Raw genomic sequence first — 20,240 nt, 5'->3', positions numbered from 1 at the left:
TTAATGTTTTCTCGGTTTTAGCCTGTTTTCTTGTTTTAAGCCTGTTTTGGGACAAAATGGATATAAGTGTTGTCTAACCACTCCAATCTCAACCTGAACTCTTATAATTAGTCAAATGCATTAGATTGTTACATATTTTGACCCTAGAAAGAGTAACATAGCTTTTTACTGCTTTGAATCAATGTTTTCTCTTGGTTTTAGCCTGTTTTCTCGGTTTAAGCTTGTTTTGGGATAAAACAGGTTTAAGTGTTGTCTAAACACTCCAAATTCATCCCAAACTCTTACAATTAGTCAAATACATTGGATTGTCACACATTCTGACCCGAGGAACAGTAACAAAGCTGTTTAGTGCTTCGAATCAATGTTTTCTCGGTTTTAGCCTGCTTCGGGACAAAATCGGTATATGTGGTGTATAAACACTCCAAATTCATTCCGAACTCTTACAATAAGTCAAATACATTGGATTGTCACACATTTTGACTTAAGAAACACAAACAAAGCTGTTTACTGCTTCAAATTAATGTTTTCTCGGTTTTAGCCTGTTTTCTCGTTTTAAGCCTGTTTTGAGACAAAATGGATATAAGTGTTGTCTAACCACTCCAATCTCAACCTGAACTCTTATAATTAGTCAAATGCATTAGATTGTTACATATTTTGACCCTAGAAAAAGTAACATAGCTTTTTACTGCTTTGAATCATGTTTTCTCTTGGTTTTAGCCTGTTTTCTCGGTGTAAGCTTGTTTTGGGATAAAACGGGTTTAACTGTTGTCTAAACACTCCAAATTCATCCAAACTCTTACAATTAGTCAAATACATTGGATTGTCACACATTCTGACCCTAGGAACAGTAACAAAGCTGTTTAGTGCTTCGAATCAATGTTTTCTCGGTTTTAGCCTGTTTCGGGACAAAATCGGTATATGTGGTGTCTAAACACCCCAAATTCATTCCGAACTCTTACAATAAGTCAAATACATTGGATTGTCACACATTTTGACCCAAGAAACACAAAAAAAGCTGTTTACTGCTTCAAATTAATGTTTTCTCGGTTTTAGCCTGTTTTCTCGTTTTAAGCCTGTTTTGGGACAAAATGGATATAAGTGTTGTCTAACCACTCCAATCTCAACCTGAACTCTTATAATTAGTCAAATGCATTAGATTGTTACATATTTTGACCCTAGAAAGAGTAACATAGCTTTTTACTGCTTTGAATCAATGTTTTCTCTTGGTTTTAGCCTGTTTTCTCGGTTTAAGCTTGTTTTGTGATAAAACAGGTTTAAGTGTTGTCTAAACACTCCGAATTCATCCTGAACTCTTACAATTAGTCAAATACATTGGATTGTCACACATTCTGACCCTAGATACAGTAACAAAGCTATTTACTGCTTCGAATCAATGTTTTCTGGGTTTTAGCCTGTTTCGGGACAAAATGGGTATAAGGGGTGTCTAAACACTCCAAATTCATTCTGAACTCTTACAACAATTCAAATACATTGGATTGTCACACATTTTGACCCAAGAAACACAAAAAAAGCTGTTTACTATGAAACCGCACACACACCTCGTCCGTACATCCGTCCGTACAACCATCACCATTGGGCCGTCCGTACATCCGTCCGTACAACCATCACCATTGGGCCGTCCGTACAGCTAAAGGCCTACCAAGCTCAACCCATGAGGATCACGAGTCCATTCCATGTTCACCAGCCTCCAACGGTCACAAGAGCTTCTCGATCCTTCTCCTCATAGCCGTTAGTGTAGAGTGCGCAAGTGGGAAGGATCACATGTCTTCTTAAGGACATGTCGCTATCTTTATATGTAAATGTGCCTAGGATCATCTTAGTATATTCTTTTGTATATGTCTATAAGTAGATTGTAATTATGTTCTAAATGAGGTAAGAAGAGATAATATCTCTTTCTCCACAATACTCTCTCTATACTCTCAACGATTCTCACTCTCTTGTTATTCAAATCTTCTCACTAAACTCATAATCGATCCTCTTAATTCTTTCATGGTATCAGAGCCTGGTTGCTCGTCATTCTAAAGTTTTTGATCATCACTTACTTCCGCTTCTCCTTCTCTCTCATTTTCTGTTTTTGACTTGAAAGTCATTTTCTTTAACCGTTGGATAATAGCTTTACCTAACGGTCTCTTCATCATGGAAAGTGCCAAAACCATGGTTGTTCCGGTGACTCTCAAGGGAGAGAACTATCTGCTGTGGGCGAGGACCACGAAAACTGCCCTTTGTGGCCGAGGCCTTTGGTCTCACGTTGAGAAGAGCGAAGCTCCGAGTGGTGAGGCCACCAAGGACGGCAAGGAACTTGCCGGAGATGAAAAGAACAAATGGTTCCAAGAAGACCAAGGGGTCTTAGCCATCATTCAAAACTCTCTAGATGCCCCCATTCTTGAAGCCTACTCCTACTGCGAGACGGCGAAGGACTTGTGGGACACCCTCAAGAACGTTTTTGGTAATATTACCAATGTCAATCGTATCTTCGAGATTAAAAGGGCCATCAATAACCTCAACCAAGAGGATATGGAGTTTACAAAGCATTTTGGGAAGTTTAGGTCCCTTTGGGCTGAACTAGAAATGCTGCGACCGGCGACAATTGATCCGGCCATACTGAACGAGAGGCGTGAACAAGACAAAGTGTTTGGGCTGCTCTTGACCCTAAACCCCTCCTACAATGATCTCATCAAACACATCTTGCGGTCAGATAAACTCCCAAGCCTTGATGATGTTTGTAACCAAATTCAAAAGGAGCATGGCTCCATGGGACTGTTCGGCAGCAAGGGAGAGCTGGTGACCGCTAACAAAGCTGAGATGGCATCAGCAAACAAAGGCTACTACCGACCGGAGGACAAGAACAACCCGCCGGTTTGTGAGCACTGTAAGAAACTTGGCCACTTCAAGAGCCGCTGCTGGATCCTACATCCGCATCTAGCACCACCACCGGGAACAATCCGAGGTGGACGACCAAACCGCGGAGGACAACCGAGAGCTCACCAAGCAACTGCCGTGGGGGAGCCATTGATCTCTGAGCAGCCTCAACAAGTGACCGGTGGAACTGCTCTTGCTGCAGCATCGTCCGAGCTGGTAAGGCGGTCCGACCTTGATGCGCTCATCAAAGCCCTCAAGGAGGCCACCGGTAAGGCGTTTCTTACTTCAAACAAAACTAAGTCTCTTATTGTTGATTCTGGTGCATCTCATCACATGATTAGTGATTCTAGGTTAATGAGTGATATTAAGCCTGCTAATGGTAATGTTGTGATAGCTAATGGTGAGAAAGTTCCAATTAAAGGCATAGGGAATTTAAAGTTATTTAACAAAGAAACTAAAGCTTTCTATATGCCAAATTTCACATCTAATTTGCTATCAGTTAAGAGGGCCACCACTGATTTAAATTGTTATGCAATATTTGGTCCTAACAAGGTTCATTTTCAGGATATTGAGACAAGTAAAGTTCTTGGTCAAGGAGGTTCCAAGGATGATCTATATGTGCTTGAGGACTTGAATCTATCTTCTTCTACTGCATCTTGTTTTAATTCGGTTATTATTAAACCTAGTGATTCTATTTTACATGCTAGGCTAGGACATCCTCATACTAGAGCTTTATCATTAATGTTTCCTAATATTTCTTTTAAAAATGATGAGTGTGAGGCATGTATTCTTGGTAAACATTGCAAGGCTGTTTTTCCTAAATCTATGACTATTTATGAAAATTGTTTTGATTTAATCCATTCAGATGTTTGGACTTCCCCTTGCTTGTCTAGAGAAAATCAAAAATATTTTGTGACTTTTATTGATGAAAAATCAAAATATACTTGGCTGACCTTGCTTCCTTCTAAAGATAGAGTTCTTGAAGCCTTCACTAATTTTCAAAAATATGTGACTAACCATTATAATGCAAAGATTAAAATTTTGAGATCAGATAATGGAGGAGAGTATACAAGCCATGCCTTCAAACAATACCTAGCAAACCATGGGATTATTCATCAAACGAGCTGTCCATATACACCCCAACAAAATGGTGTTGCTGAAAGGAAGAATAGGCACCTCATGGAAGTGGCAAGATCCATGATGTTTCACACCAATGTTCCAAAGAAGTTTTGGGGAGATGCTGTACTTGCGGCTTGCTACCTCATTAACCGGACACCAACCAAAGTTCTTCAAGACAGTTCACCGTTTGAGGTAATAAACAAGGTAAAACCCTCATTTGATCATTTAAGAGTATTTGGCTGCGTGTGTTATGTGTTGAAGCCAGGAGAACTGCGCGACAAGCTTGATGCTAAGAGTGTTAAGAGCATGTTCCTTGGGTACTCGACGACTCAAAAAGGCTACAAGTGCTACGAGCCGAACATGAAGCGCGTTTTTGTCTCTCGTGATGTTAAGTTCGTGGAGTCTAAAGGCTTCTATGAGGAAAAGAACTGGGAGAGCCTTCGAGACTTGTCCACCTCACCATCTGACCGAGCTAACAACCTTCGCATCCTTCTCGAGAGACTCGGTGTTGACAATGCCCCCGCGTCAACACCTGCACCCCCAGTCAATGCACCGGCCACTTCACCGCCGGAGTCTCTAGACTATGATCCCTCGGCTGCACTTGATGAACACTCGGCTGAACTTGATGAACAATCCGATGATGAAAATGGTTTAAATTCAGTTCCGGTGGACAATGCTTCCGGTGATGAGGATTATGTGCCCACCGAGGAAGACAATGACGATGAGGCCACACCACAGGAAGTTATCCCACTTCGCCGCAGTGAACGCCTCAAGTTTCCCCCCTCCAATTGGCGAAACACTCGGGTCTACTACAACAACGTTGCTGTAGCTCATCCGATTCAAGCGGTATGCACCTTGGCTCATTTTCCTCCACACCATCAAGTGTTTCTTGGCAAGATTGATGCTCATTGGATTCCCAAAGACTATGAAGAAGCCAAGAATCATAAGGAATGGTGTGATGCTGTCAATACCGAGAAGAATGCCATGGAGGCCAATCATACATGGGACGAGGCTGACTTACCCAAAGGCAAGAAGGCTGTGACATCCAGGTGGATCTTTACCATTAAATATAAGAGTGATGGGGAGATCGAACGCTACAAAGCCAGACTCGTTGCAAGGGGGTTCACTCAAACGTATGGGGAGGACTACCAAGATACGTTTGCACCGGTGGCCAAACTTCACACGGTTCGAGTTGTTCTCTCTCTTGCAACCAACCTTGACTGGGACTTATGGCAAATGGATGTTAAGAACGCCTTCTTACAAGGAGAGCTCGAGGATGAAGTTTATATGAGGCCACCTCCGGGTTTAGAAGACATCATTGGTCCCGGGAAAGTATTAAAACTGAACAAGGCGATTTATGGACTCAAACAGTCCCCTAGGGCTTGGTATCACAAGTTAAGCACCACACTCCTTGAGAAAGGCTTCCGCAAATCAGAGGCTGACCACACTCTATTCACCTTACCAAGTGAAAAAGGTATTATAGTCATTCTAGTTTATGTTGATGATATCATCATAACTGGAAGTGACAAGGTAGGCATTCAAGAGACTAAGGCTTACCTTAAGTCAGTTTTTGATATCAAAGACCTAGGAGAACTTAAATATTTTCTTGGTATAGAAGTATATAGGACTAATGAAGGATTGTTTTTATCACAAAGAAAATATGCTCTTGATTTATTGAGTGAAGCAGGGAAGCTAGGTTCAAAAGCTGTATCTACACCCCTTGATGAAAACTATAAGGCCGGAGGAAAGGGGGAGTTTGATGCAGCTCCATTTCAAGACGTCAAGCGATACCGGCGGCTAGTAGGTAAGCTTATATACCTTACTATCACTAGACCTGATATTTGCTTTGCTGTTAATCAGGTGAGCCAACACATGCAAAGTCCTACCGTGCATCATTGGGGTATGGTGAACCGCATCCTCAAATATCTCAAGGGCTCGCCGGGGCAAGGCATATGGATGGGTCGAAATGAAAGCACGGAGCTAGTAGGGTATTGTGATGCGGATTACGCCGGAGACCGTGGAGACCGTCGCTCCACTACAGGCTACTGCACGTTCCTAGGAGGCAACTTGATCACATGGAAGAGCAAGAAACAAAAGGTGGTATCCCTATCAAGTGCTGAATCGGAGTATAGAGCCATGAGAAAGTTAACAACCGAGTTGATGTGGCTCAAGGCACTCATCAAGGACCTTGGAATCGAGTCACCTAAGCCTATTACTATGCATTGCGACAATGAGGCAGCTATTCACATCGCAACAAACTCGGTGTTCCATGAGAGAACCAAGCACATTGAAGTCGACTGCCACAAAGTCCGAGAGCAAATTAAACTTGGAGTTGTTCTACCATGTCACACCGAGAGCTCTGAACAATTGGCTGACGTTTTCACCAAGGCGGCCAGTCCACAAGTGTGTGAGTACATTCACTCCAAACTTGGCCTCAAAGATCTTACTCGGCCATGATTGTCTTCACATGATGCCCACACTCTTTTTCCCTTAAGTATAGTTTTTCCCAAGTGGTTTTCTATACTAAGGTTTTTAATGAGGTGGGTGTGCATGAGTCCAAGCTTGATCAATGCTCATGATCAAGCTTGAGGGGGAGTATGAAACCGCACACACACCTCGTCCGTACATCCGTCCGTACAACCATCACCATTGGGCCGTCCGTACATCCGTCCGTACAACCATCACCATTGGGCCGTCCGTACAGCTAAAGGCCTACCAAGCTCAACCCATGAGGATCACGAGTCCATTCCATGTTCACCAGCCTCCAACGGTCACAAGAGCTTCTCGATCCTTCTCCTCATAGCCGTTAGTGTAGAGTGCGCAAGTGGGAAGGATCACATGTCTTCTTAAGGACATGTCGCTATCTTTATATGTAAATGTGCCTAGGATCATCTTAGTATATTCTTTTGTATATGTCTATAAGTAGATTGTAATTATGTTCTAAATGAGGTAAGAAGAGATAATATCTCTTTCTCCACAATACTCTCTCTATACTCTCAACGATTCTCACTCTCTTGTTATTCAAATCTTCTCACTAAACTCATAATCGATCCTCTTAATTCTTTCATTTACTGCTTCAAATTAATGTTTTCTCGGTTTTAGCCTGTTTTCTCGTTTTAAGCCTGTTTTGGGACAAAATGGATATAAGTGTTGTCTAACCACTCCAATCTCAACCTGAACTCTTATAATTAGTCAAATGCATTAGATTGTTACATATTTTGACCCTAGAAAAAGTAACATAGCTTTTTACTGCTTTGAATCAATGTTTTCTCTTGGTTTTAGCCTGTTTTCTCGGTGTAAGCTTGTTTTGGGATAAAACGGGTTTAAGTGTTGTCTAAACACTCCAAATTCATCCCAAACTCTTACAATTAGTCAAATACATTGGATTGTCACACATTCTGACCCTAGGAACAGTAACAAAGCTGTTCAGTGCTTCAAATCAATGTTTTCTCGGTTTTAGCCTGTTTCGGGACAAAATCGGTATATGTGGTGTCTAAACACTCCAAATTCATTCCGAACTCTTACAATAAGTCAAATACATTGGATTGTCACACATTTTGACTTAAGAAACACAAACAAAGCTGTTTACTGCTTCAAATTAATGTTTTCTCGGTTTTAGCCTGTTTTCTCGTTTTAAGCCTGTTTTGGGACAAAATGGATATAAGTGTTGTCTAACCACTCCAATCTCAACCTGAACTCTTATAATTAGTCAAATGCATTAGATTGTTACATATTTTGACCCTAGAAAAAGTAACACAGCTTTTTACTGCTTTGAATCAATGTTTTCTCTTGGTTTTAGCCTGTTTTCTCGGTTTAAGCCTGTTTTGGGACAAAATGGGTATAAGTCTTGTCTAACCACTCCAAATTCAACCTGAACACTTATAATTAGTCAAATGCATTAGATTGTTCCATATTTTGACCCTAGAAAGAGTAACATAGCTTTTTACTGCTTTGAATCAATGTTTTCTCTTGGTTTTAGCTTGTTTTCTCGGTGTAAGCTTGTTTTGGGATAAAACGGGTTTAAGTGTTGTCTAAACACTCCAAATTCATCCCAAACTCTTACAATTAGTCAAATACATTGGATTGTCACACATTCTGACCCTAGGAACAGTAAGAAAGCTGTTTAGTGCTTCCAATCAATGTTTTCTCGGTTTTAGCCTGTTTCGGGACAAAATCGGTATATGTGGTGTCTAAACACCCCAAATTCATTCCGAACTCTTACAATAAGTCAAATACATTGGATTGCCACACATTTTGACTTAAGAAACACAAACAAAGCTGTTTACTGCTTCAAATTAATGTTTTCTCGGTTTTAGCCTGTTTTCTCGTTTTAAGCCTGTTTTGGGACAAAATGGGTGTAAGTGTTGTCTAACCACTCCAATCTCAACCTGAACTCTTATAATTAGTCAAATGCATTAGATTGTTACATATTTTGACCCTAGAAAGAGTAACATAGCTTTTTACTGCTTTGAATCAATGTTTTCTCTTGGTTTTAGCCTGTTTTCTCGGTTTAAGCTTGTTTTGGGATAAAACAGGTTTAAGTGTTGTCTAAACACTCCGAATTAATCCTGAACTCTTACAATTAGTCAAATACATTGGATTGTCACACATTCTGACCCTAGATACAGTAACAAAGCTATTTACTGCTTCGAATCAATGTTTTCTGGGTTTTAGCCTGTTTCGGGACAAAATGGGTATAAGTGGTGTCTAAACACTCCAAATTCATTCTGAACTCTTACAACAATTCAAATACATTGGATTGTCACACATTTTGACCCAAGAAACACAAAAAAAGCTGTTTACTGCTTCAAATTAATGTTTTCTCGGTTTTAGCCTGTTTTCTCGTTTTAAGCCTGTTTTGGGACAAAATGGATATAAGTGTTGTCTAACCACTCCAATCTCAACCTGAACTCTTATAATTAGTCAAATGCATTAGATTGTTACATATTTTGACCCTAGAAAAAGTAACATAGCTTTTTACTGCTTTGAATCAATGTTTTCTCTTGGTTTTAGCCTGTTTTCTCGGTTTAAGCCTGTTTTGGGACAAAATGGGTATAAGTCTTGTCTAACCACTCCAAATTCAACCTGAACACTTATAATTAGTCAAATGCATTAGACTGTTCCATATTTTGACCCTAGAAAGAGTAACATAGCTTTTTACTGCTTTGAATCAATGTTTTCTCTTGGTTTTAGCTTGTTTTCTCGGTGTAAGCTTGTTTTGGGATAAAACGGGTTTAAGTGTTGTCTAAACACTCCAAATTCATCCCAAACTCTTACAATTAGTCAAATACATTGGATTGTCACACATTCTCACCCTAGGAACAGTAACAAATCTGTTTAGTGCTTCGAATCAATGTTTTCTCGGTTTTAGCCTGTTTCGGGACAAAATCGGTATATGTGGTGTCTAAACACTCCAAATTCATTCCGAACTCTTACAATAAGTCAAATACATTGGATTGTCACACATTTTTGTTGGTTTAAATTGAGTATGCGGAAGCAAATTAGAGAGAATGTGAGATAAAATGAGAGCTTGAATTAGAATAGCTTTTACAATGTCGGCCAAAGGCCTTAAATAGAATGAAAACTAGGTTACCAATTCCACCAACTCGACAACTTGTAGATAGAGACATGAAGAGAGAGAAGGGAGCGATCCCAAGATAGAAAGCGACGTGACCTTGTCTCCCTAAGGGAAGCTATCTCGTGACTCTTATCCTCCAACGGTCACATTCTTCTTCGAGATCCTTCTAATGGGCTTGGTATTGTTTCCAACCCCAAGCCTTCTCATTTCTCTCAATAGGCCTCAACCTTAAGGGTGGCCATCAGGACGATCGTACGGACGTCCGTACGGACAACCTCCAAGTCTTAAGTAACATGGTCAATACTCCCCCTCAAGCTTAGCCAAGTGAAACGGCTAAGCTTGGAACCCGCACAAGACCACCTCGTTAAAAACCTTAATATGGAAAACCACATGGGACAAAACCATATCAAGGAAAAGAGTGTGCTCTCCACGGGTTAGAGGAGTCTTCTCATGGATGTGTAGGATCGACTAGTCCAAGTTTGCTAGAGATATACTCGCAAATCTGTGGACTAGTGGCTTTTGTGAAAATATCGGCCAGTTGGTCCTTGCTCGGCGTGTGACACGGTAAGACAACCCCTTCTTCAATCTTCTCTCGCACTGTGTGGCAGTCTACTTCGATATGCTTGGTCCTCTCATGGAAAACAGAGTTGGTTGCTATATGTATTGCAGCCTTGTTGTCACAGTGCATAGTGATGGGTTCATCTATCTCCACTCCAAGGTCCTTGAGAAGACCTTTGAGCCAAGTTAGCTCGTTTGTGAGCTTCTTCATGGCCCTATATTCTGACTCGGCACTTGATTGAGACACCACCTTCTGTTTCTTCGACTTCCAAGTGACTAGGTTCCCACCAACAAACGTACAGTATCCTGTTGTAGACCTTCTATCGGTTGTGTCGCCCGCATAATCCGCGTCGCAATAGCCAACAAGCTCGGTATTGTTGTTCTTTCCCATCCAAATGCCGCGGCCAGGGCTTCCCTTTAGATAGCATAGGATCCTCTCAACAGTGTTCCAATCAAAGTTTGTTGGTGCTTTCATGTGCTGGCTTACTTGGTTCACAGCATAGCATAGATCCGGCCGTGTGATGGTGAGGTAAATCAGCTTCCCAACCAGCCGCCTATATCTGCCCACGTCCTCATATGGCTCAGCCAACTTGTTCGGTAACGTCTTCATCTCCCCCTTTCGCTTGACCTGGTAGCCTTCTTCTAGTGGCGTAGAGACCGGTTTAGCCCCCAGCTTACCAGTTTCCTTGAGCAAGTCCAGCGTGTACTTCCGTTGGGAGAGAAAGAGTCCTTCCGGCGATCGGGAGATTTCAATCCCAAGAAAATATTTCAGTTCGCCGAGGTCCTTGATGTCAAAGGCTGAGTGAAGGAGAGTCTTGGTAGTGGAAATACCTTCCTTGTCATCGCCAGTGATGATTATATCATCGACATAGACGAGCACCACGACGCGACCGCCGGCAGTCCGTAGAGTGAACAATGTGTGGTCGGCTTCCGAGCGTCGAAAACCATTGGTGCGAAGTGTCGAGCTGAGTTTGTGGTACCACGCCCGAGGGGATTGTTTGAGGCCGTAGATGGCCTTGCGAAGGCGGAGAACTTTGCCCGGAGCCACAAGATGTGCGAAGCCCAGAGGTGGGTGCATATACACTTCTTCTTCAAGCTCCCCCTGAAGGAAGGCATTCTTGACGTCCATCTGCCAAAGGTCCCACGAGAGGTTTGTAGCCAAGGAGAGAACGACACGAACGGTGTGCAGCTTGGCGACCGGGGCAAACGTGTCCGTATAGTCGGTACCGTATGTTTGTGTGAAACCGCGAGCCACAAGGCGAGCCTTATAGCGCTCCACGTCGCCATTGCTCAGGTACTTAATTGTGAAGACCCATTTTGAGCTGACCACCTTCTTTCCCTTGGGAAGATCCGCTTCGTCCCAAGTGTGGTTCCGGATCATAGCATCGGTCTCAGCATCAACCGCCGCTAGCCACTCTTTGTGCTCTTTGGCTTCATCATAGGTTTGAGGAACGAATTGAGCATCAATCTTGGTGAGGAAGGCAGCGTGTTCCTGAGGAACCAGGTCAAGTGAACACACCGCTTGGATAGGATGGGCCACGGCCTGATTGTTGTAGTAGACCCGCTTATCTTTCCATGTCGAAGGATGAAACTTTAGACGTTGACTTCGCCGGGGAAGAGCAACCATAGATTCCCGTGGGAGAGCATCGGTTGAGGTCACGAGATGATCATTGTCCTCATGAGTAGGCTCGGCACATGGTTCAGCCGGAGGAGGAACAAGCGGCACGGAGGCATTTTCTTGAACTTCTTCTTCTACGGGTGAGATAGCGGGTACATCCGGTTCATGTGAGGTCGGAGTAGGCTGAGCATGGCTCGACGGGCTTGATGGAGTGGTGATGCCGAGGTGATCGAGGAGGAACCGTAGGTTGGCCGAACGATCAGAGTTGGACCGAGAGAGATCCTTGAGACTGTCCCAATCCTTTGTCGCATAGTATCCTTGGTGTTCAAGGAACCGCACTTCTCGAGAGATATGTAGGCGGCCAGCAGCTGGATCATAGCACTTATAGCCCTTCTGACTTGTCGAGTAGCCAATGAACATACATTTGGTGCTTTTGGCGTCGAGCTTAGTCCTTTGTTCCCCTGGAACCAAAACAAAGCATACACACCCGAAAACGCGTAAGTGATCCAAAGATGGTTTAAATTGATTGAGTACCTCATATGGAGATTTGTCTTGTAGAACTTTGGTAGGAGTCCTATTAATCAAGTAGCAAGCCGTCATGACAGCATCTCCCCAGAATCGTTTGGTGACATTGGTTTGGAACATCATCGACCTCGCCACTTCCATAAGGTGCCGGTTCTTCCTCTCGGCCACGCCATTCTGTTGGGGCGTATATGGACAACTCGTTTGTTGTAGAATGCCGTGTTTGGACAAATGATCTTTGAGTCTATGACTGATGTACTCTCCCCCATTATCTGATCTTAGTACCTTTATTTTTGCATTGAAATGATTAGTAACATAATTCTGAAAATTAACAAATGCATCATAAACCCTATCTTTAGATGGTAACAATGTGAGCCAAGTATATTTTGATTTTTCATCAATAAAAGTCACAAAATACTTGTTATTGTCTCTAGATAGGCATGGTGAGGTCCAAACATCAGAATGTACTAAGTCAAAACAATGTTCATAAATGGTAGTAGATTTAGGGAAAACCGATTTGCAATGTTTGCCAAGAATACAAGGTTCACAACTTGAACTATCAAAAGAAAATTTAGGCAACATTAATTGAAAAGCTCTAGAGTGAGGGTGGCCTAGTCTAGCATGCCACACTTCACTTGAAATACTACTAAGGTCCGATTTAAAAGAAAACATATTAGGTGAACTTGATGAGTTTTTCTCTAGGACATAGAGATCTCCCTTAGCATCTCCACCTCCAAGAATCTTGCCAGTCTCAATATCCTGAAAATGCACACTGTTAGGACCAAATATGGTATAACAATTCAAATCGGTTGTAGCTCTCTTAACCGATAATAGGTTAGAAGTAAAAGTAGGCATAAAGAAGGCCTTTGAGTTCTTATCAAACAACTTTAAATCTCCTACACCTTTAACTGGTATCCTATCCCCATTTGCAATAATCACATTTCCCACAGTCGGCTTTATGTTGTGTATAAGGCTCGGGTTACTTATCATGTGATGAGAAGCACCCGAGTCTACAACAAGCGTTTTACTAGGTTGTGAAGCGAAGAAAGTGATACCAGATTCCTTTAGGGCTGCGATGGACTTGATGAGGGCCTCCAGGTCTGATTTCCTCACAAGATCTCCAAGAGAAGCCGCCATGGCCGTAGCCGCCGCGTTGCCTTGGTTTGCTGCACCGAAACCTTGGCCGCTTGGTCCTTCTTGCGAGATATGCGCCTTGAACTTAGCCGGTTTGAGATGAGGGTGAAGGATCCAGCACTTGTCCTTCATGTGTCCCTTCTTCTTGCAATGGTCGCACACCATTGTTTTCCGGTCATCTTGCTTGTAGACTCCTTTGTTCGCGGTAGCCAAGTCGTCCTTTCCACAAAAGAGACCAAGTGAACCTTGTTCCTTTTGCACTTGAGAACACACGTCTTCAAGAGTAGGTAGCTTGTCTCCACGGAGGATGTGCTTAATCAGGTCATTGAACGCCGGATTGAGAGTGAGCAGGAGACCAAACACCTTGTCTTGCTCCTTTCGTTCATTGAGGATGGCCGGATCGATAGTACTTGGCCGGAGCATCTCCAACTCGGCCCACAATGACCAGAACTTCCCAAAATGCTTGGTAAACTCCAAGTCTTCTTGATGGAGACCGTTGATAGCCTTCTTGACCTCAAATACCCGAGTCAAGTTGGTCACGTTCCCATACACATTCGCTAGCGTCTCCCATAGTTCTTTGGCCGTCTCGCAGTACGAGTAGGCTTCAAGAATCGGTGCGTCTAGCGAGTTTTGGAGAATGGCAAGCACGGTCTGATCTTCTTGGAACCACTTGACTTCCTTCTCGAGATCAGCCTCCTTGTCTTCTTCCGTTCCTTCTTTACCGTCCTCCTTAGTGGCTTTCTTGGGGAGTTGGTCCGTTTCTACATGGATCCAAAGTCCTCGGCCACTGAGAGCGGTCTTTGTGGTTCTTTTCCACAACAGGTAGTTTGCTCCTTTGAGCACCACCGGGGTAACAATAGGCTTGTTGTTGTCCATTGTTAGGTAGAGTAGCGAGAAAAACGATAGAGTAGCGGATAGAATGAAGCGCGAATGAGTGAGTAGAATGAAGAATAGAGTAAAGGAGTAGTATACGAGTAGAGAATGCAAAGTAGAATCAAATAAGAACAAAAAAAAGAAGAGGAGAAAGTTTATAGAACCATGGATCAATAAACTTGCTCTGATACCATGTTGGTTTAAATTGAGTATGCGGAAGCAAATTAGAGAGAATGTGAGATAAAATGAGAGCTTGAATTAGAATAGCTTTTACAATGTCGGCCAAAGGCCTTAAATAGAATGAAAACTAGGTTACCAATTCCACCAACTCGACAACTTGTAGATAGAGACATGAAGAGAGAGAAGGGAGCGATCCCAAGATATAAAGCGACGTGACCTTGTCTCCCTAAGGGAAGCTATCTCGTGACTCTTATCCTCCAACGGTCACATTCTTCTTCGAGATCCTTCTAATGGGCTTGGTATTGTTTCCAACCCCAAGCCTTCTCATTTCTCTCAATAGGCCTCAACCTTAAGGGTGGCCATCAGGACGATCGTACGGACGTCCGTACGGACAACCTCCAAGTCTTAAGTAACATGGTCAATAATTTTGACTTAAGAAACACAAACAAAGCTGTTTACTGCTTCAAATTAATGTTTTCTCGGTTTTAGCCTGTTTTCTCGTTTTAAGCTTGTTTTCGGACAAAATGGGTATAAGTGTTGTCTAACCACTCCAATCTCAACCTGAACTCTTACAATTAGTCAAATGCATTAGATTGTTACATATTTTGACCCTAGAATGAGAAACATAGCTTTTTACTGCTTTGAATCAATGTTTTCTCTTGGTTTTAGCCTGTTTTCTCGGTTGAAGCTTGTTTTGGGATAAAACTAGGTTTAAGTGTTGTCTAAACACTCCAAATTCATCCCAAACTCTTACAATTAGTCAAATACATTGGATTGTCACACATTCTGACCCTAGGAACAGTAACAAATCTGTTTAGTACTTCGAATCAATGTTTTCTCGGTTTTAGCCTGTTTCGGGACAAAATCGGTATATGTGGTGTCTAAACACTCCAAATTCATTCCGAACTCTTACAATAAGTCAAATACATTGGATTGTCACACATTTTGACATAAGAAACACAAACAAAGCTGTTTACTGCTTCAAATTAATGTTTTCTCGGTTTTAGCCTGTTTTCTCGTTTTAAGCCTGTTTTGGGACAAAATGGGTATAAGTGTTGTCTAACCACTCCAAATTCAACCTGAACTCTTATAATTAGTCAAATGCATTAGATTGTTACAAATTTGACCCTAGAAAGAGTAAAGAAGCTTTTTACTGCTTTGAATCAATGTTTTCTCTTGGTTTTAGCCTGTTTTCTCGGTGTAAGCTTGTTTTGGGATAAAACGGGTTTAAGTGTTGTCTAAACACTCCAAATTCATCCCAAACTCTTACAATTAGTCAAATACATTGGATTGTCACACATTCTGACCCTAGGAACAGTAACAAAGCTGTTCAGTGCTTCGAATCAATGTTTTCTCGGTTTTAGCCTGTTTCGGGACAAAATCAGTATATGTGGTGTCTAAACACTCCAAATTCATTCCGAACTCTTACAATAAGTCAAATACATTGGATTGTCACACATTTTGACTTAAGAAACACAAACAAAGCTGTTTACTGCTTCAAATTAATGTTTTCTCGGTTTTAGCCTGTTTTCTTGTTTTAAGCCTGTTTTGGGACAAAATGGATATAAGTGTTGTCTAACCACTCCAATCTCAACCTGAACTCTTATAATTAGTCAAATGCATTAGATTGTTACATATTTTGACCCTAGAAAAAGTAACATAGCTTTTTACTGCTTTGAATCAATGTTTTCTCTTGGTTTTAGCCTGTTTTCTCGGTTTAAGCTTGTTTTGGGATAAAACAGGTTTAAGTGTTGTCTAAACACTCCAAATTCATCCCAAACTCTTACAATTAGTCAAATACATTGGATTGTCACACATTCTGACCCGAGGAACAGTAACAAAGCTGTTTAGTGCTTCGAATCAATGTTTTCTCGGTTTTAGCCTGTTTCGGGACAAAATCGGTATATGTGGTGTATAAACACTCCAAATTCATTCCGAACTCTTACAATAAGTCAAATACATTGGATTGTCACACATTTTGACAAAATAAACACAAACAAAGCTGTTTACTCGGTTTTAGCCTGTTTTCTTGTTTTAAGCCTGTTTTGGGACAAAATGGGTATAAGTGTTGTCTAAACACTCCGAATTCATCCTGAACTCTTACAATTAGTCAAATGCATTAGATTGTTACATATTTGGACCCTAGAAAGAGTAAAAAAGCTTTTTACTGATTCGAATAAATGTTTTTCTTGGTTTTAGCCTGTTTCGGGACAAAATGGGTATAAGTGGTGTCTAAACACTCCAAATTCATTCTGAACTCTTACAACAATTCAAATACATTGGATTGTCACACATTTTGACCCAAGAAACACAAACAAAGCTGTTTACTGCTTCAAATTAATGTTTTCTCGGTTTTAGCCTGTTTTCTCGTTTTAAGCCTGTTTTGGGACAAAATTGATATAAATGTTGTCTAACCACTCCAATCTCAACCTGAACTCTTATAATTAGTCAAATGCATTAGATTGTTACATATTTTGACCCTAGAAAAAGTAACATAGCTTTTTACTGCTTTGAATCAATGTTTTCTCTTGGTTTTAGCCTGTTTTCTCGGTGTAAGCTTGTTTTGGGATAAAACGGGTTTAAGTGTTGTCTAAACACTCCGAATTCATCCTGAACTCTTACAATTAGTCAAATACATTGGATTGTCACACATTCTGACCCTAGATACAGTAAAAAAGCTATTTACTACTTCAAATCAATGTTTTCTCGGTTTTAGCCTGTTTCGGGACAAAATGGGTATAAGTGGTGTCTAAACACTCCAAATTCATTCCGAACTCTTACAATAAGTCAAATACATTGGATTGTCACACATTTTGACTTAAGAAACACAAACAAAGCTGTTTACTGCTTCAAATTAATGTTTTCTCGGTTTTAGCCTGTTTTCTCGTTTTAAGCCTGTTTTGGGACAAAATGGATATAAGTGTTGTCTAACCACTCCAATCTCAACCTGAACTCTTATAATTAGTCAAATGCATTAGATTGTTACATATTTTGACCCTAGAAAAAGTAACATAGCTTTTTACTGCTTTGAATCAATGTTTTCTCTTGGTTTTAGCCTGTTTTCTCGGTTTAAGCTTGTTTTGGGATAAAACGGGTTTAAGTGTTGTCTAAACACTCCAAATTCATCCCAAACTCTTACAATTAGTCAAATACATTGGATTGTCACACATTCTGACCCTAGGAACAGTAACAAAGCTGTTTAGTGCTTCGAATCAATGTTTTCTCGGTTTTAGCCTGTTTCGGGACAAAATCGGTATATGTGGTGTCTAAACACTCCAAATTCATTCCGAACTCTTACAATAAGTCAAATACATTGGATTGCCACACATTTTGACTTAAGAAACACAAACAAAGCTGTTTACTGCTTCAAATTAATGTTTTCTCGGTTTTAGCCTGTTTTCTCATTTTAAGCCTGTTTTGGGACAAAATGGGTGTAAGTGTTGTCTAACCACTCCAATCTCAACCTGAACTCTTATAATTAGTCAAATGCATTAGATTGTTACATATTTTGACCCTAGAAAGAGTAACATAGCTTTTTACTGCTTTGAATCAATGTTTTCTCTTGGTTTTAGCCTGTTTTCTCGGTTTAAGCTTGTTTTGGGATAAAACAGGTTTAAGTGTTGTCTAAACACTCCGAATTCATCCTGAACTCTTACAATTAGTCAAATACATTGGATTGTCACACATTCTGACCCTAGATACAGTAACAAAGCTATTTACTGCTTCGAATCAATGTTTTCTGGGTTTTAGCCTGTTTCGGGACAAAATGGGTATAAGTGGTGTCTAAACACTCCAAATTCATTCTGAACTCTTACAACAATTCAAATACATTGGATTGTCACACATTTTGACCCAAGAAACACAAACAAAGCTGTTTACTGCTTCAAATTAATGTTTTCTCGGTTTTAGCCTGTTTTCTCGTTTTAAGCCTGTTTTGGGACAAAATGGATATAAGTGTTGTCTAACCACTCCAATCTCAACCTGAACTCTTATAATTAGTCAAATGCATTAGATTGTTACATATTTTGACCCTAGAAAAAGTAACATAGCTTTTTACTGCTTTGAATCAATGTTTTCTCTTGGTTTTAGCCTGTTTTCTCGGTTTTAGCCTGTTTCGGGACAAAATGGGTATAAGTGGTGTCTAAACACTCCAAATTCATTCTGAACTCTTACAATTAGTCAAATACATTGGATTGTCACACATTCTGACCCTAGGAACAGTAACAAAGCTGTTTAGTGCTTCGAATCAATGTTTTCTCGGTTTTAGCCTGTTTTGGGACAAAATGGGTATAAGTGGTGTCTAAACACTCTAAATTCATTCCGAACTCTTACAATAAGTCAAATACATTGGATTGCCACACATTTTGACTTAAGAAACACAAACAAAGCTGTTTACTGCTTCAAATTAATGTTTTCTCGGTTTTAGCCTGTTTTCTCATTTTAAGCCTGTTTTGGGACAAAATGGGTGTAAGTGTTGTCTAACCACTCCAATCTCAACCTGAACTCTTATAATTAGTCAAATGCATTAGATTGTTACATATTTTGACCCTAGAAAGAGTAACATAGCTTTTTACTGCTTTGAATCAATGTTTTCTCTTGGTTTTAGCCTGTTTTCTCAGTTTAAGCTTGTTTTGGGATAAAACAGGTTTAAGTGTTGTCTAAACACTCCGAATTCATCCTGAACTCTTACAATTAGTCAAATACATTGGATTGTCACACATTCTGACCCTAGATACAGTAACAAAGCTATTTACTGCTTCGAATCAATGTTTTCTGGGTTTTAGCCTGTTTCGGGACAAAATGGGTATAAGTGGTGTCTAAACACTCCAAATTCATTCTGAACTCTTACAACAATTCAAATACATTGGATTGTCACACATTCTGACCCTAGGAACAGTGAAAAAGCTATTTACTGCTTCAAATCAATGTTTTCTCGGTTTTAGCCTGTTTTGGGACAAAATGGGTATAAGTGGTGTCTAAACACTCTAAATTCATTCCGAACTCTTACAATAAGTCAAATACATTGGATTGTCACACATTTTGACATAGGAAACACAAACAAAGCTGTTTACTGCTTCAAATTAATGTTTTCTCTGTTTTAGCCTGTTTTCTCGTTTTAAGCCTGTTTTGGGACAAAATGGGTATAAGTGTTGTCTAACCACTCTAAATTCAACCTGAACTCTTATACTTAGTCAAATGCATTAGATTGTTACAAATTTTGACCCTAGAAAGAGTAACATAGCTTTTTACTGCTTTGAATCAATGTTTTCTCTTGGTTTTAGCCTGTTTTCTCGGCTTAAGCTTGTTTTGGGATAAAACGGGTTTAAGAGTTATCTAAACACTCCAAATTCATCCTGAACTCTTACAATTAGTCAAATACATTGGATTGTCACACATTCTGACCCTAGGAAGAGTAAAAAAGCTATTTACTGCTTCAAATCAATGTTTTCTCGGTTTTAGCCTGTTTCGGGACAAAATGGGTATAAGTGGTGTCTAAACACTCCAAATTCATTCTGAACTCTTACAATAAGTCAAATACATTGGATTGTCACACATTTTGACACAAGAAACACAAACAAAGCTGTTTACTGCTTCAAATTAATGTTTTCTCTGTTTTAGTCTGTTTTCTCGTTTTAAGCCTGTTTTGGGACAAAATGGGTATAAGTGTTGTCTAACCACTCCAAATTCAACCTGAACTCTTATAATTAGTCAAATGCATTAGATTGTTACATATTTTGACCCTAGAAAGACTAACAAAGCTTTTTACTGCTTCGAATA

This window comes from Camelina sativa, chromosome 11, assembly GCF_030686135.1.
Source record: "Camelina sativa cultivar CO46 ecotype springtype chromosome 11, ASM3068613v1".
Lineage (NCBI taxonomy): Eukaryota > Viridiplantae > Streptophyta > Magnoliopsida > Brassicales > Brassicaceae > Camelina > Camelina sativa.
This window is presented reverse-complemented; position numbering follows the sequence as displayed.